Here is a 17,529-nt window from a genome sequence, read left to right as displayed (position 1 = left end):
TTTGAATTGTTCTTCTTGTTAGCCATTCAACTCCTTAACTCACTTTCAAGGGCTCAAGGGTAGTTTAATTTTAATGATTTGGACCCTTAATGTGATGATTTAAGAGAGAAGCCTCTGGAACCTGATGATTTTGCCACTACTCTCCTTTGAAGTCTGGAAACTGACAATTTTGGAGTCTGATCAGACAAAGATGAAACTGATAGAATTTAGCAAGCAATGTCTTTACTAGATGAATAAAGCCAAGCGTATTGTTTGTTCATAATTAACTGGTGTGATTTTTCTTACATTCACTCTTAACAACCTCTTCCAAAACAGGAAATACCCTACAACTTCTTGTAGTTGCCGTGTGATTCAATTCATTCTTAACAAGTCACAGTACATAATTCAGTTGCTCTGTAAAAGTTAATCATCAAGGTAAGGACACATCAGAATAAAATTCTTAAATCAGAAGGCTTTACAAAAATATTTCAAACTGTTTTCTTTTTTTTTCCTCCAGTAAACTAAAAATATCTGATTAAAAGTCAAAGGAAAAGACACAAATCACAAATGCTTAACTTCAGGAAGTACCTGGCAATTGCTACCTGGTGGTGGGAAGGATAATGCATTTTAATTGTGCAGCTGGTGCTTTGGGATTTAGAGCTCCGAAGAATAGTTCTTATTCACAAGCTGTAGAAAATTAAGACAAAGTGACCTTTGCATGGCTATTTATTATTACAGATTTCTATGTCCCGTCAGGGTTGTGGTCATGGTGGGAAGAACAACTCTCAACAGCTGGCAAATTTCTCAGTCTCAGAGGTTCTCAAGCAAACTGACAGGAGAGCTGTCACTTGATTTCACATGTGGATGAAAAATAATGTTAGAACATTTCAAGAGTCGCTAGCCTTTAGGTAAAGTAAAAACTTAACAGGGAAGAGCATGTTGAATGTTCAAATTCACATTCTCAAAGTTTTGTTTCCTTACTATGGGCTTTAGGACAAAATCCTACCCTCATTGTACTTTGTCTTACCTCAGTGCCAAGCATTAGTGTGTAGTTGATTGTTCAGTTGGAACTGCCATCTCATACCCAATTTAATGTGCATTTGGGCAGGAAGAATGACAGAATGGGAACACAGCAGTCTCATGACATTGGTATTACTTCTGTCAGGAAGAGATGGGCTGGATGCTTTCATGGAGATGTCTCCTCTGACAATAATGTAAATGTAAACTGTAGAACTTGACCTTGGTAACTTACACAGTTCCTTCAGATACTGTCTTATGTCTCTGATGGTTTTGACTAAGCTTTAGTGGGGAGCCAGGTGATTTTTTTAATCAGATGTTCCTGCTGCTGACCTGCTCTGTCCATACTGATCCCCTAGACTCAGGACATAGCCTCTCTGCCTCTCTATGCTCCTCTAAATTATCTTCCTTGTCTAGAGATCCACAGATTCACACAACTTTTCAAGGACATGGAAAACTAACCCTTTATTATTGATAATTTATTTTTATTCATTATTATTGTTTTATACCAGAATTTTCAACAGCAAAAGTCATAAATAATCTCCTTAATTATCCAGTTTGCTTGTGAAAATTCCTCTTAGGAAGAGATGAACTATCTGATGACATTAAGAAATATCACTGAATAGCAAAAATTTAAATATTCTTTATTTGGTCAATATCAATCAATCTCTTATTGGGACTGCAGACCCTCAGACCATGAATTTTCTATGACCCTTTGCCTGCTGGAGCGAACAGCTTGTATTTCTGTGCTTGAAGCTGTTCTGACCACAAGACTCTCATGAGTTTCTGATGGCAGGGCAGGGCTGTGTGTGTGTGTGTATGTGTGTGTTTTAATCTCCAGCCCATGCCCTACTTGTGAACCATCCTATGGGTATGGGTGGTATGGTACAATCTCTTACAAATTTATTTATTTATTTTAGTTTTAAAAAATTTAAAACTATTTTTTTCATTTTATATATCACCATGGGAAGCCTTGCCCTCTCTGAGGAGTGGATGGGGGAGGAGGTGAAGAATGTGGAGGGAAGGGAAGGAGTGGAAACTGAGATTGATATGTAAAATATTCTAATTAGTAAACACATTGTTCTGTTGGAATTTTATTGAAGGATTTCATGTGTGTAGATGATTAAAGAACATAAAATTTCCCATAAAGTTAAAAAATAAAGTTCTATAAATCAAGAGGTCTTGATAATTACTCTGGCACACTGACCTTATGACATTGAGGAAAATGGCATATATGCCTACTTCATGGAGGTGCTATAGGTGTGGGAATAGAAACTTCACCTGTGTTATTTTGAATTTGTTTTCTGCTAGTGGTTAGCCCTAAGGTTTGCCAAGTTAACTAAATATTCATAAACCACAATTTTCTCAACAGGGTTTTGATTAACATTGAATTCAGTCACGTATGTACAAAATCTATACTATCACTGACACAGGGATGCATTATTCTACAATTGTGTGCTATTGTTACTATTGCCACAGAACAGGCATCATATGATCCCATGGAAGGGGAGAAATATGATGTAGATGTTAGATTCCACTCAGACATTTTAGTTTTAGAATTTTAACTTTCTACTTTAACTACAATCAGCCCTATTGCACTTGGCATTTTTAAAGTCAAGCTACAATAATGGATCTGTCTTCCTTGTTGCTGACTCCAAGCCATCATAGTGGCTATCACCATGAATATCATTCCTAACATGACTCAGTTTCACACTCTGAAGGTAACTGCTCAGTAATTCTGGTTACATTTGTGTTTAGTTATTGTTTTAAAACTCCACCCTTCTGCTATGGTTTATATTGATTTTCAAAATGGCAGAATATATAGTCATCCAGGAGGTAAACCTTTGGGCATGGTTGTGAGGGATTTTCTAGATTGGTTTAGTTGAGATGGGCAGCACCATTCAATGGATTAGATTCCTCACAAATAGAAAGCAAATCAAACACTACCATCCATTTATCACTGTTTCCAGAATGGAAAGGTTCCTCTAACTCCTATGCTATTCCTACCCTGCCATTAGAAGTTATGTCCTTAAATAAATGCTTTCTCCCTTAGGTTGTTTTTTTCTGGGCATTTTGTAACAGCAACAATACAAGTAAATGGTGTGATGTGGAAATCCCCTGTGTGCCATAATTACCATTAATGAATACAGAAACTGTCTTGGCCTGTTGATAGGGCAGAATGGTGGCAGGAGGATTGAACTGAATGCTGGGAGAAAGAAGGGTGGAGTCAGGATATTCCATGGATCCTTCGCTGGAGATGGATGTTCTGAAACTTTGCTGATAGGCCACAACCTCGTGGTGATATACAGATTAATAGAAATGGGTTAAATTAAGATGTAAGACTAGCCAATAAGAATCTAGAGCTAATGGGCCAAGCAGTTATTTAATTATTATAGTTTCTGTGTGGTTATTTTGGGTCTGGGCAGCCTGGAAATGAACAATCAGCCAAGCAGCCTGCTGCTACAAATTCGTGCCCAATGTGGGGACAACTAAATCCATATAAAATCTGAGAGGGCTTGAAAAAGAATTCTAATCAAAAGAAAAATACAGCGTTTAACATAGCTTCTTGCTGTTTGCTGGCAGCATGCTTTACAGTTTTTGTAAAGAGGGATTTTTCCTGACTCAGCAGCAGCAGCAGCAGCAGCAGAAAAAAACACACCATTTTAAAATGAAGGCTTTCTGGGTCATGGTGCTAGCGCGACCTCTGGCTCTTTCAGGAGATGTAGAATTTGAGTGCAGTTTGTGAGCAGACTACTGCAGCTTGCTTAATGGTAGCATGGAACAGCTGTGTGCCCAGCGATGGGGGACTGTGCATGTCTCTCAGAGGCTGTGAGCAGCTCCACTATGCTAGACAGTGTGGAGCGAGCAGGAAGTACAACATACACCATAATAATGGTGCAACTTAAGGTTTAGACTGGGCAAGCAAGCAGGAACTTCTGTATTTCCCCCTAGCAATGGTGCAGTTTAAGTTTTGAAGACCCACTTAGCTTTTTAAAAAGCACTCGTGGACAGTAAAGAATTACAGATATGCAACAAAGACAAATTCAGATAAAAAGACCTATAATGGGTCACAATGTTGGATAAATGTACGTAGGCTTAGGAGAAAGAAGGAAAGGAGTATAGAGAGTTGTAAAAGAACTAAATCATTTTAAAAAGTAGACTTTAAAGAGACAGACTACAGCCATAGATTAAAAGGAGTAAAGAAAAATGACACATGAAAAATGGAAAATTCACAGAGAATCTGGATTATGTATATTATTGTGTTTTCTTTGAATTCTTTGACTGTGAAGTAGCTAAGTACAGAGAGACATTTCATTGTATGGGCTGCTACACTAAACCATCATGTATTTATAAAGGTATCATGACTTCCAAATTTGGGTCTAAGGATATGTTGTTTTGAAAAAGAGGTTCTTCTCTTGTTTCCACAGAAGATGAGAACCTGTGAATTGCTTCCAGACCAATATGGCTTCATGGACCAAGGTCCCCTGAAAAGTCATCATGAACGCCCTAAAAATACACTTAAAAATTACTTCACCCAATAAATAGCAGTAAGAAATTTGGAGATAACTTTGCCCATATTCCCAAATATTGCCTATAAATATTTGTTTACATTTAAATGGGGATATGCTATAGAAATTTGCATTGTTATAGGCCTTTGTTTATTGATACAAATTTAAGGTAAATTTTGTTATATGTATATTTCTGCTCTTGATTAAGGTACTGTGATTGTGTAGTTCATTTAAAAATGTAATGTTAGGTTAATAGATAATAGTCTAATAATAGTATAATCTATAATAGTCAAGCTTGAAGTCATGTTAGTTAGATTTTCTAGATTTATAGAGATATATTTCAGACAGATGGGCATTTTTCAAACCTTTCAAAAACTACACAATATGGCATTTGAAATGTTTAAGAACTTAGGGCTTTACATGATGGTGAGACACATATGCTCCTGGCAGCACCAAACTACTTCAAACAGATGGTGAGTGTCAAAGAGATTCCTTAGCCACTTGGGCAAGAAACTGTTCTTGCTTGGACTGCTTAATTGGACATGGACATGCAGGATCTGAAGGACTGCTGAACTTGCCTAAAGGTTAGATGATCATTCAGGGTTCCTGCTTCATGAAAGAGTGTTGATGGGTTTTCTGTCTGCCTGGTTCCCCAGCCATTTAGTCCCAGAGAAATCACACAGAGGTCTACATTAACTATAAACTGATTGGCCCATTAGCTCAGGCTTCTTATTAACTCTTATAACTTACATTATCCCATTATTCTTATCTGTGTTAGCCACATGGCTCAGTACCTTTTTCAGTGGCATGGTTACATCTTGTTTTTTCTGTGTCTGAACAGGACTTTAGAGGGAGTTTCCCTCTTCCCAGAAAAGAGTCTGTGAGACATTCTGCAGGATCAAGAAGGAAGAAGAAAGTAACTGAACTCTCTTTGAAATTTCCTCCTTCATGGAAAAGTCTTCCAGACACTATGGGCCTGTAGGCTGAAGATGGATGCCCCAATGATACAGAAAAGCTTTGGGTAACTGTTCAGGCAGCAAGATGTCTCTGTCATTTTCAGAATTTTGGAAGTTGTTTACAATGTATTTCCTGTTTACTTAGGTAATATTATATCCTTCTGGAGTCTTTGATGGTATTGAAGAATAAATAGATAGTTATAGTTATAGTTTTCCTTAGTTATGATAAAAATAAAGTAGAAATATTGTAACCATGATTCTTGCTTGATACCTGTTTTGTTATATGCAATTTTACTATGTTAAAGTTAAAACCTTTTTTTATTTAAACAGAAAAAGGAAGTGATTTGGGAGTCCCCTTTGTATGCTGTGATTATAATTAATGAATAAAAAACTGCTTTGGCCTCTTGATAAGGCAGAACTTAGGTGGGGAGGATTTGACTGAATGTTGGGAGATAGAAGGGTGGAGTCAGGGGACACTATGGATCCACTGCCAGAGATAGATGTGCTGAAACTTTGCTGGTAGGCCACAACCTAATGGTGATATAGATTAATAGAAATGGGTTAAATTAATATGTAAGAGTTAGCCAATAAGAAGGTAGAGCTAATGGGACAAACAGTGATTTAATTAATACAGTTTCTCTGTGGTTATTTTAGGTCTGGGAGGCTGCAAAATGAACAAGCGACCAAGTGGCCTGCTGCTACACTGGTGCATCCTCTAAAGTTAAACTTTCCCAGTGACTTCAGAGCTATTTGCCCTTCATTTACCTCTGATAGTCTGATTTATGCTGCAATAGAAGCCATTAATCTGTTTCCATCCTGCCACCAAGAAGAGTCTCTAATGTTCCTAAGCTAGGAGTTAGCTCACATAAGCTAAAAAGAATTTTGGAAATTATTTTCTTAAGCTGAGATTGAAGAGATTAAAAGTCATGATCTTTGCCAAAGTTGGTTGAGGAAATGGAGTACCTATTTCACCTTAGCTCTTGTGAGAGTGTTTCTGAGGACAGTCTTATCAATTTTCTGGTATTTAATATCAGAGAAAGATGAAGGATAAGAATGCAGCTGAATCATACTGTGCCAACAGAAGAAATCTGTATCTAATAAGATCCTTGCTTTTGTCTTATCTAGTCCATCAAAGTTTGTATCTTATTACTTGAAAAAACTCTAGAGAAAAAAAAAAGGATTCTGAAGGGAAAGATTCCCATAACATAGGGATGATTGTGTAAATGCCTAGGAAGGTATCAAGCAATACAGAAAGGATTTTGTCATCTGTCTGAGAGCAATGACTATGTCAGAATTAGCAGTAGTACTAGTGTCCTGTACTGCTGCAACACATTTTCACAGTGACTTAAAATAACATTTATTTATTTATTTGTTGCACTTCTAGAGATCAACAGTCTCAAACCATGATGGGAGAATATGACTTTTGGGGGGAGTAGTGGTGGTGATACTAGCATTTGTGCCCCTTGGCTGTGGCTGCTTTCTTCACTTTTAGAGTTATTGTCATCACTGTGCCTTCAAAACTCTGTCCTTCCTTTGTTTCATGGCCTTTTGTATCTAGGGAATTTTTGCTTCTGTAAAAGGATTCTCGAGCTGACCCTGGGACAACATGAATAAGACAAGAAATTTCCACATCTTATGCTTTTATATCACGTCTAAAAACCCTATTTTTCCAACATAATATTTTTAACATAGTATTTTTTAAACTGGGGTTATTTATTGCCAATGTGTAAGGGCATAATTTATTATTCTTGTTACCAATAAAACTAATCACAGAAGCTTGATTTCCAAATATAATTCCACTTGCAGTGAGAGAGAGAGAGAGACATATAATGTGAACTGGTCTTTAATTCTGTAACATTATGGTAATGGTATAGGTCACAGTATGGATACATACATATATACATACATTCATACATACATATTCAGATGTCTTACAACATAGCTTCTCTTAACCATTTTTAAAAACTTATTTTAATAAATTGGATATTTGTTCCAAGTTCTGTTGAAAAAATTGAAAACCCTTTTTTCATATCCACATCCAAATTCATGGACATTTTTGTAATATTGATGACTTTTAAGCAAGTGGTTCTTTCTTAAACCATGTTGGCATTTGTTTCAGAAAGAATTTAGAGACAAGTTACTTGATATTTGTGAAAAATACATATCAGCATTGTATATAATTGGGATAACATTTGTATCTGATAATTAATTCAGTAATTGCATGTAATTCTTAGAACTATACTGGCATAAAGAAGAATGCTTAAAAGAAATCCCACACTAGTTCAGAATTGAATATAATAGGAGGTTATTTATTTAGGGGTAGACTCACAGATCACAATGCTCTTCTTGAACAGGGAACAGCAACCAAATGCCACAGCTGGAAAAGAGACCTTGGATGCACACTTTACATCAGCATATATAGTATATGAGGCTCCGTTCAAGTGGGCAGATAACTTAAAGGCTACTGGCTGCAGGAATTACTACAGCATTGTAATGCTACAATTTTCTCTCCACCCATACTCACTGCTAAAATACATAGGCATGAAACACAATTCATTAAATGTGGTATATAGTAGCTGAAACAAAATATGTTGGAATGACAGAATAAAACAATAAGGATGGAATACCAGAAATAGAAAAATGTTTTATATACTTAACTACTCAGATCTTTCAGTTGAAGTACTAGCTTAAGGCCCCAGCATCACTTCACTAGTCACAAACAGTAGTCAGAGCTCTTGACAAGGTAAAGTACCCAGAATAATGGTGGACCTTCTCAAATTTCTAGTTATCACAATTTCCTGTGAAATAAACTGTTCCTCATGTATGTCTCTATTTGTATCTAAAAAGACATCTACAGTAATTTAGAAAATTCCAAATCCAAATGTCTGTTTTCTTTTTCATATTCTTCCTATTCTTTCTATTAGAAGCCCACTTTATTTTTTGTTTTTCCCCACTTGTTTGAAAAATAATAAATTCTTTAAAATTTCTATAGAATGAACATATATGACTTCATTCTATAAATTTTTATTATAATGACAAAAGTATCAATGTAAGCATGATAATTAAAAACATCACAAAATAAACATCTATAAGTGCAAAGTCACTCAACAAATACCAGCAAATTTAAACATAGAAAGTGCCATCACCTTTGACCAAGTGATATTTCTTCCAATAATGTAATTATTAGTTAATAAACTAATAACAACAAATAAACTAATGCAAACTCACTTTATTCTTAGACTATTTTTAAAGATTTGTTTTGTTTTTATTTTATACATATGAATGCTTTGCCTGTATGCATGTATATTCACTACATGCATGCTTGATGTCCAATGAGGTCAGAAGGCATGACATCCCTTGGAACTGAGGTTAGGGAAACTACAAATTGCTATGTGAGCAACGGGAACTGAACTCAGGCCCTCTGTATGAGCAGTAAGTGCTGAACAATATGATCTGGTCTCAATCTTAGTAGTTTTAATAATATCCAGAAGTCCAAGTTTAAAGTCCCTTTTTATACACAGGGTGACCTTTTAGATGCAGTCTCCTGGTGCAGACCCAAGTCTACCCTGTGTTTGGTGCTTTAGTTTAGTTTCTATGAGTTCATATGAACATTGCTTAGTTGATTCAGAGGACCATGCTCTTCTAATGTTCTCCATCCCCTCTGACACTTATACTCTTTTACCTCCTCTTCTGCAGAGTTCCCTGAGCTCTGGGGGGAGGGATTTGATGAGATATCTATTTAAAGCTGTGTTTTGCAAAGACTGTGTCTCAGCATAATGTCTGACTGTGAGTCTCTGCATCTGGCCCCTTTTGCTGAAGGAGGAAGCTTCTCTGATGATGGTAGGATAAGGCACTGATCTATGAATATAGCAGAATATAATTAGGAATCATTTTACTGATAGCTGTTTTGATGGCCATGAGTGTTTGTCTTTACTTTAGGTCTCTGGACTATGTAGTGTCTGGTTCTTGGCTACCCATACCGTGTCTGGTATGGGTTCCATCTTGTGGAGTGAGCTTTAAGTCAAATCAGTTTTTTTCTGGTTACTATCAAAAGTTCTGTGCCAGCCTTACCTTAGCATATTCTGCAAGCATAACAGATTGTAGGTCAAAGGTTTTGGTAGTCTGCAGAGTACCTTTCTGCACCAAAGACACTAGAATATAGGGGTAAGTATCCATGTAGGCACCAGTTCAGTACATGTTCAATGAGATGTATATGTGTTTTCATCAGTAATGGGTCCCTGCTGTCATTTTTGTGAACAAAACATTGTCTTGTCATCAGCATGAATTGTTTGAGGATTTACATGGGACCCCCTTGACCAACAACTCAACTGAACACAACCAAGTCCCAGTCCGGAGACCTTGTTTTGTGATAAGAGATGGGCAGTTAGGACTCTGTCTCCTACATTATTTGGGAGACCTCATTAGAACTGACTTCATACATTTTAGGAAACTTCCACTGTACTAGGTTTCCATATCATCTCTCAAATGCCCCTCAATTCCATTGGTCTCTTCCAATGTTCTCCTCCTCAACACTATATATTCTCCCTCTCCCCACCTGATCATTCCATTCCCATGCCCCCACTGTACACCTATAAAATCTATATCATTTCACCTTTCGAGGGAGATCTGTGTGCCCTCCCATAATATTTCCTCTATAACCAGCTTCTCTAGATCTATGGATTTTAGGTTGGTTATCATTTATTTAATAGCTAATGTCCACATATCAGTGAATAGATACCATGTTTATATTTCTGTTTTTGGGTTACCTTACTCAGTATGTTTTTTTCTAGTTTCATATATTTGCCTGCAAATTTCATGATGTATTTTTTTAACAGCTGAGTAATAATCTATTGTGTAAATGTATCACATCTTTTCTATTTTTATACTTTATACATTTTCTTTATTTTTATCCATTCTTTTTTGAGGAACATCTAGGTTGTTATGAGTTTCTGGTTGTTATGAATAGAGCAGCAATGAACATAGTTGAACCAGTGTCCTTGTGGAAGGATGAAGCATCCTTTGAGTATATGTCCAAGAGTGATAGATAGATTGAAGTAGATAGATTCCCAACTTTCTCAGGAAGGGATGGCAATATAATTCTAAGTGGACATCTTTAAGGGCCTTTATCCTATCTACTTTTCCAATAAATCAAGATGACCAGTGAGCTCAACATAATTCCAGGATAGGAAGTATAGGTTTGTTTTTTTTTAATAATATTAGAGGACAGATGCCAGTGTTAAAGAGTACAAATAGTAAGTAATTTCTTTTTCCTTGTTTCTTTCTCTATGATCCCACAGGCAGGAAACATTCTGTATATAAGCTGAGATGGAGTAGGAAGTGCAGCGGGAAATAAAATAAAGTGAACCACATCCACCATTCTTATCGGAAAATTTGGCCCAGGAGAAAGTAATGGTCCCTATTTAGAGATACACATTTTACTTTAAGTGAAGTTCATATTGGTCTTGGTTATAGAGTGGAATCATAAGGTTGGTAGAAGATAGCATTCATATCTCAGTGCAACTAAAAAAAGCAAGTGAGAACTCATCTCAGGGTTGTTATGGATTTGCTGTGGGTCCCTGGAAGCTTGCTGCTGGGTTGAGACCAGCAGCAGGTCCACAAACCAAGGTGGCTGGTCCCCTGGGGCATCCCCTGTGACTAGCCGTGTGGGTGGTGGGTGGGTAAGGGGCAGACAGATAGGCACACCATGCAGATGGGTTTGCTGCAAGCTGCTGGGGTCCTAAAAGCGGCAGTCCCAAGAAGGGATAGTGCATGAGACCACACGGCAGGTCTCCATGAGACTGTGGTGGGCAGACGAGAGAGACAGGCATATCATGTAAAATAATGTTAGATATTTATTAGCTGGGTTATGGAGGGGAAGGAAAAAAAGGAGAAGGGAGTGAGAGGAGGGGAATAGAGAGGGAACTGAGAGAGAGCCAAGATGGTGATGGAGAGAGAGAGGCTTCAGGGAGAGGGCGTGGCTTGTCTCTTAAAGAGACAGCATTACACTCCCACCTCTTTTTTATAATAAAAAATGGGAGATTAGACACCACAGATGGAAGGAATTGGGGTGGCGGATTCTTAAGACTTCTTCCTGCTTATTTGTGGATGTCATCTTTGGGGGGAAACCTGAGAAGGCTGGGTGCTGGCCACATGGTGGCATGGTTGGTCTCTTTGCTCCTGTCCAGTGATTGTGGCATGGAAATGTCTGGTGTCTCTTATACCTGGTTAAGGTATTGGCAGAACAAAGACAAAGTGGCTGCACAGGTTTGCATTTTCATCAGCAATGGAGGAGTGTTCCCCTTACTCCACATCCTCTCCAGCATAAGCTATCATTGGTGTTTTGATCTTAACCATTCTGACTGATGTAAGATGGTATCTCATAGTCCAAGACCCCAGAAAAACTAAATAACAAAGAGAACCATAAGAAAAACATATATAGATCCCCCTGGGAAGGGGAAATAGACAACATTCTCCTGAAAAAAAAATGGGAGAATGGGGGTTAGGGGAAGAAGAGAGTGTGAAAAGGGAGGAGGGGAGATAGGGAAGGGAGAGAAAAACTTGAGGAAACAGGATGATAGAGATGGGGGGTAAACAGAGACAGAGAGCCAGAAAAGAGATATCTTGTTTAAGGAAGTCATTGTGGGGCTAACAAGAAACCTTGCACTAAAGAAAGTCCCAGGAATCTACATAGATAATCCCAGCTAAGACCCTAAGCTGTAAGGGCATGATCGATTGGTGGTTAAAATTAACCAGACTAGCTTTAATATAAAATATTCAGCTTTAATAAAGGGAAGAAGGGAACTTACAAAACTAGGGTTCCAGCTATTTAGGGGCACAGGAAAACAAAGAGAGTGAAACAAGCACACATGGGTGTTTTATATGTGTCTTTTAGCCCAAGGGGAACATGCCCAAAACTTAATGTGATTGGCTGAGGTTCCCCATCACTAAGCAATAGTAGAGAGAGTAGTTTGACTGGCCTTGCCCTGTAGTCAGATTGATGACTGTCTTAAATTTTACCATAGAGTCTTCATCCAACAACTGATGAAAGCAGAGGCAGAGATCTACAGCAGAACACTGGACTGAGCTCTAAAAGTCCAGCTGAAGAGTGGAAAAGTGAGAATACAAAAAAAAGAGCTCAAGATCATGATGGGATACCCACTGTTATCCACTGAAACAGCCTACCTGAGCTAATGGGAGCCCACCAACTCTGGTCTGACAGTGAAGAAACAGCATAGGACAAAACTAGGCTCTCTGAATGTGGTGACAGTTATATAGTTGGGGGAGACTCTTGGGCCACTGGCAGTAAAACCAGTATTTATCCCTACTACTTGAACTGGCTTTTTGGAACCCATTATTTTTGGAGCTATACCTTGCTCAGCCTAGATATATTGGAGAGGGCCTTGGTCCTGCCTCAAAGCAATGAGCTAGATTTTGTTGACTCTTCATGGGGAGCCTTACTCTTTCTGAGGAGTGGATGGGGGTTGGGTGAGGGGAAGGCAGAGTGAATGAGAAGAGCAGAGGGTGTAGGAACTGGTATTGATATGTAGAATGACAAAAGATTGATTTTTTAAAAAATTAAAAAAAAACAGTTGAGTAAGACACTCATTGAAGTCAGGGAACAAAAATAATGGCAGCTGGCTATTGCTGGTTAACATACCTTTCTTACTAGGATGAGTTGATGATCAAAGGTGATGATTAATTCTTTGTATTCATGTCTGCTCTCAATTTCCTGATATGACTTAATAAAAAACTGTTGATACTGTTGATGAGTGAGTATATACCCTGAAAATTTAAAGTAGAAATGACTGTTTTTCATATACAAAAGTTTAGATTTGTGATTCTTTGATGGAAGACTCTTATTGGTTAATAAAGAAACTGTCTTGGCTTTTTGATAGGGCAGGATTTAGGTGGGTGGAGTAGACAGAACACGATGCTGGGAGTGAGACAGACGCCTCGGGCAATCGTCATGCCTTTCCTCTCTGGGACAGACGCGATGGAGCCAGCCGCCAGGTCAGACATGCTGAATCTTGCCCGGTAAGATACCACTCGTGGTGTTACACAGATTCTTGGAAATGGATTAAGCAAGATGTGAGAATTAGATAATAAGAGGCTAGAACTAATGGGCCAGGCAGTGTTTAAATGAATACAATTTGTGTGTTGTTATTTCGGCTATAATGAACAGTGATTGCTAATTCCTGTTATTTTTATTCTTGTTGGTAGTGGTGGTGGTGGTGGTGGTGGTGGTGGTGGTGGTGGTGTGTGTGTGTGCTTCTTTTTTGGATTTTGTTGGGGTGACATTATCTAGTGCCTGCATTTATGTGTATGTGTGTAGTTAAACTTCCTTGGGCTATAGTTTCCCTTCTAGTATGTTAGGCAGGGCTGGTTTTGTGAATACATAAATTTGACTCTGTCATGAAACAGCTTAGTTTCATCCATCTAAAGTGACTGACAGTTTTGCTTGGTATATTATTCTGGACTCGTATCTATGGTATCTCAGAGTCTACAAGCCACTTATACAGGCCATTTTGGCTTTAGTAGTTTATTATATGTTACTTGGCCTTTTATCCTTGAGCTTTTAATATTCTTTTTTTTGTTGTTCTGTATATTTAATGTCTTGATTATTATGCTACATGGGGACTTTTTTTCTGATCCCATTATTTAGTGTTCTGTAAGGTTCTTATACCTTTATAGGCAAATCCTTCTTTAGGTTAGGGAAATTTTCTTCTATGCTTTTGTTAAATATATCCTCTATGTTTTTGAGCTGGGATTCTGCTTTTTCTTCTGTTCCTAGTATTCTCAGGTTTGGTGTTTCTATGGTGTTCCAGATTTCTTGGATGTTTTGTGTTAGAAGCTTTTTTTCTTAGCTCTAACATTTTCTTTGACTAATAAATCTATTTCTTCTATTGTATTTTCAATTCCTGAGATTCTCTCCTCCATCTCTTGAATTCTGTTGATAATGCTTGCATCTGTAGTTCTTATTTGCTTATACAGATTTTCCATTTCCTGATTTGTCTCAGTTTGTGTTTTCTTTATTGCTTCCTGTTTGATTTTCATGTCTTGAATTGTTTTCTTTATCCATTTTTTCATTGGTTTTCTTGTCACTCATTAAGGGATTTGTTGATTTTCTCCAATTTTTTAGTTGTCCTTTCTTTGATTTCTTTATAGGAGTTTATCATAACAAAGTTGGTTTTAAGATTATTTTCTTGTGCTTCTGCTGTATTGGGATATTCTGGGCTTGCTGTAGGGGGATGACTGGGCTCTAATGGTGATATAGGGCCCTGCCTGCTGTTGTTTGAGTTCTTACACTTAGGTTTAGGCATTTAGATTTGGAGTGATTATAGATCTAGACACCAATCTCTGGCGTTGTCTTTGTTTAGTAGGTGTTTTATTCCTTGGTTTCTGTTTCCTTTCTTGAATCCTGTGGTCTGTGGTTGAGTAGAGATTCTCTGCCCACATTGGGAGCTGAACTTCTGATGGCCTGAATGGCCTCTGGTCCAGCAGGGGGTTGCTGCCCAAGTGTGGGACCGAAGTTCTGGCTATATATGCACATACCCTCTAATCTGGTTGGGGTCTTCAGGAATTCAGATGCTGGCCTGGCTTCTGGTGAGGTAGGAAGCCTCTGCCTGGTTTTCAGGGAGTTGACTTAGTCCCTGGGGTTCAGAATGCTGGTCTGGTTTCTGGAGACCAGGATTCTGAACTAGTCTGCGGTTGGGTGGAAGGCTTTGCCATAGATGTTGGTGAGGTTATGGTGATGAAGAGAGGAGGTACAATTGGAGTTATGTTGGGTGAGTGCCGGGGATATAGAGAATTACCTGGGATTCAGGATGCTGACCTGACCCTTGGGGAAATGGAAGCTTCTATCACAGGTATGGGCATGGATGTGGTGACAAGGAGAGGAGAGGCCGTTGGGTTTATGCTGAGTGAGTGGAGGTGGGGTGGGTGGCAGTATCATATTGGTTAAGGATCATGGGCTGACCTCTGGGGGAAGAGGAGGCTTCTGCCAGAGGTGTAGGCTAGAAGATGGCTTCTACCTTATGTTTTGCCACAGGGTTTTTCACTTAACTTAGTGCTCACTATTTTGTGTAGCCAGGCTGACAAGCAAGCTTGAAGTATTCACTTCTCTCCACCTCCCCACCACAAATATTAAAAATACATGCTACCATACCCAGCTAGGATTCCCAAAGTCTCATGCTTGCATAGTAAGTGTTGTAGTAATGAGAAAATATAAGTCCCATGTTCATTAAAAATATAAACACCTCCCAGTTCTTTTCTTGTCTTCTTGTTTTTTATTACATCTTTATTATTTAAAAGAAAATTTAAATTTAAGTATATTTCAATTATATTCTTCCCCAAGTCATTTCAAATCTTCTTTTCATCCCTATCCATCCAACTTTAAGCTTTCTCAGAAAACAAAAAACCAAAAAAAGCAAAATCTTCTAAACCAAGAAACATAATAAAACCTCACCAACAGGAAAATAACAACCACCACACCCCCAAACTCCAAACTATAACCAAATAACACACAAAAAGACTGTCAACTACTCACTTGAGGACTGTTCTGGAGTGGTTGATATACCCAGTGTCACTCTACTGCAGTAAACTGATTTTCCTCTCTCAGCAGCTATAAGTGACAACTCAGTTGTTAACCTTTACCTCCTGCTGGGTTTTCATTCATTAAATAATTAATTTATTCACTTATTTATTTCAAATAAAAAACTAAAATATATGATGAAACAAAAGCTATTACACAAGACAAAAGAATCAGAGACCTGTTTATTTACACTCAGAAATCCCATAAAAACAATAGTTACTCAAGTTTTATACTCTCTGTGTTTGCTTTTTCTTTCTAACATTTTGATGACAGACTAAAAGACCTATATAAATACACAAATCAAAGGAAGTTCACCTATTTTCTCACATTTGAGAATAGATTTGATATTAAATTTCACATATATTCTTCTGGTTCAACAAATATGTGAACAAGTCATTTACATTCACTTATAGTCCTAAACAACTAAGGTTTAAAAGCTTCAATAAGTTATGTTACTAGATTCATTCCTATAATGTGCAAACACATGTCTAAGTACATTTAGGAATAAGTTATTTAATATAATGTCTCTGCATCCTACAGACTGACATTCTATTAAATGACCCAAGTAGCATTACAAGTTTCAGCTTGGGACAAACACTAACAATGCTACAAGTGAGTCATCATCATTTTAAAAGGAAGATAGACACTGATAACTTTTTAAAGATTTATTTATTTTACATACAACATTCCTTCAGAAGAGGGCATCAGATTTCATTACAGATGACTGTGAGCCACCATGTGGTTGCTGGGAATTGAACTCAGGACCTCTGGAAGAGCAGTCAGTGCTCTTAACCTCTCAGCCATCTCTCCAGCCCCAGACACTGATAACTTTGAATGGCAGTTTAGATCATGACATTGTTCCTGTTCTTTTTATGAATTCATTCTCAAATAGTAGATAAATGATAAAAATGTATTATAACAATTGTTTTGTTCCTAGTAGCTGGGTTAAGGCTCAACTCAATATTTATTTATGGAAAACCATCTTCCTTTTTATTAGAAGAAACGGTGTCCCCACTGGGTGCTGCAGCACTAGCCTCCCAAGTGGAATGATGATGAGTGTGGCTCTAGAAAGGTCATGCAGTGACACTGCACCAAATTAGCAAAAGGGGTGCAGCAACTAGGAAGAGCCACACCCGAGAGTTTCTCTGGACAGTACCAGCTTTACTCGGTGGTTCTGATCTGAAGTTAATATTGGCCCACAGAACTAAACAAACAGTGGCTTCTTCTCTGCCTGCATCATTAATGTTTTGTTTGATTTAGATTATGTTTCTCTAAAATGACTTAGTAACGTCAATCTAGAAGTCTGACAGAATTAAATAAACAATATTCAAAGCCTTTGTTTTAGTATATGACACCTAACAGTTTTCAGGAAATTTATTTCTGTACTTTTTCACTTTCTCTAGCTTTTAGATTGATGAGATCTCACTTATGGAAGCTGTACACCAGGTAAAACATCAGAATGGTGATGTTTAGCAAA

The 17,529-nt window shown here is 37.8% G+C and overlaps 1 pseudogene; it reads left to right on the top strand.

The window, feature by feature from the left end:
- Window positions 1–17,529, top strand: part of LOC121677228 — a 56,435-nt pseudogene that overhangs the window by 21,645 nt on the left and 17,261 nt on the right.

The sequence above is a fragment of the Arvicola amphibius genome, chromosome 6 (assembly GCF_903992535.2).
Source record: "Arvicola amphibius chromosome 6, mArvAmp1.2, whole genome shotgun sequence".
In the NCBI taxonomy this organism is placed as follows: Eukaryota; Metazoa; Chordata; class Mammalia; order Rodentia; family Cricetidae; genus Arvicola; species Arvicola amphibius.
This window is presented reverse-complemented; position numbering and strand designations above follow the sequence as displayed.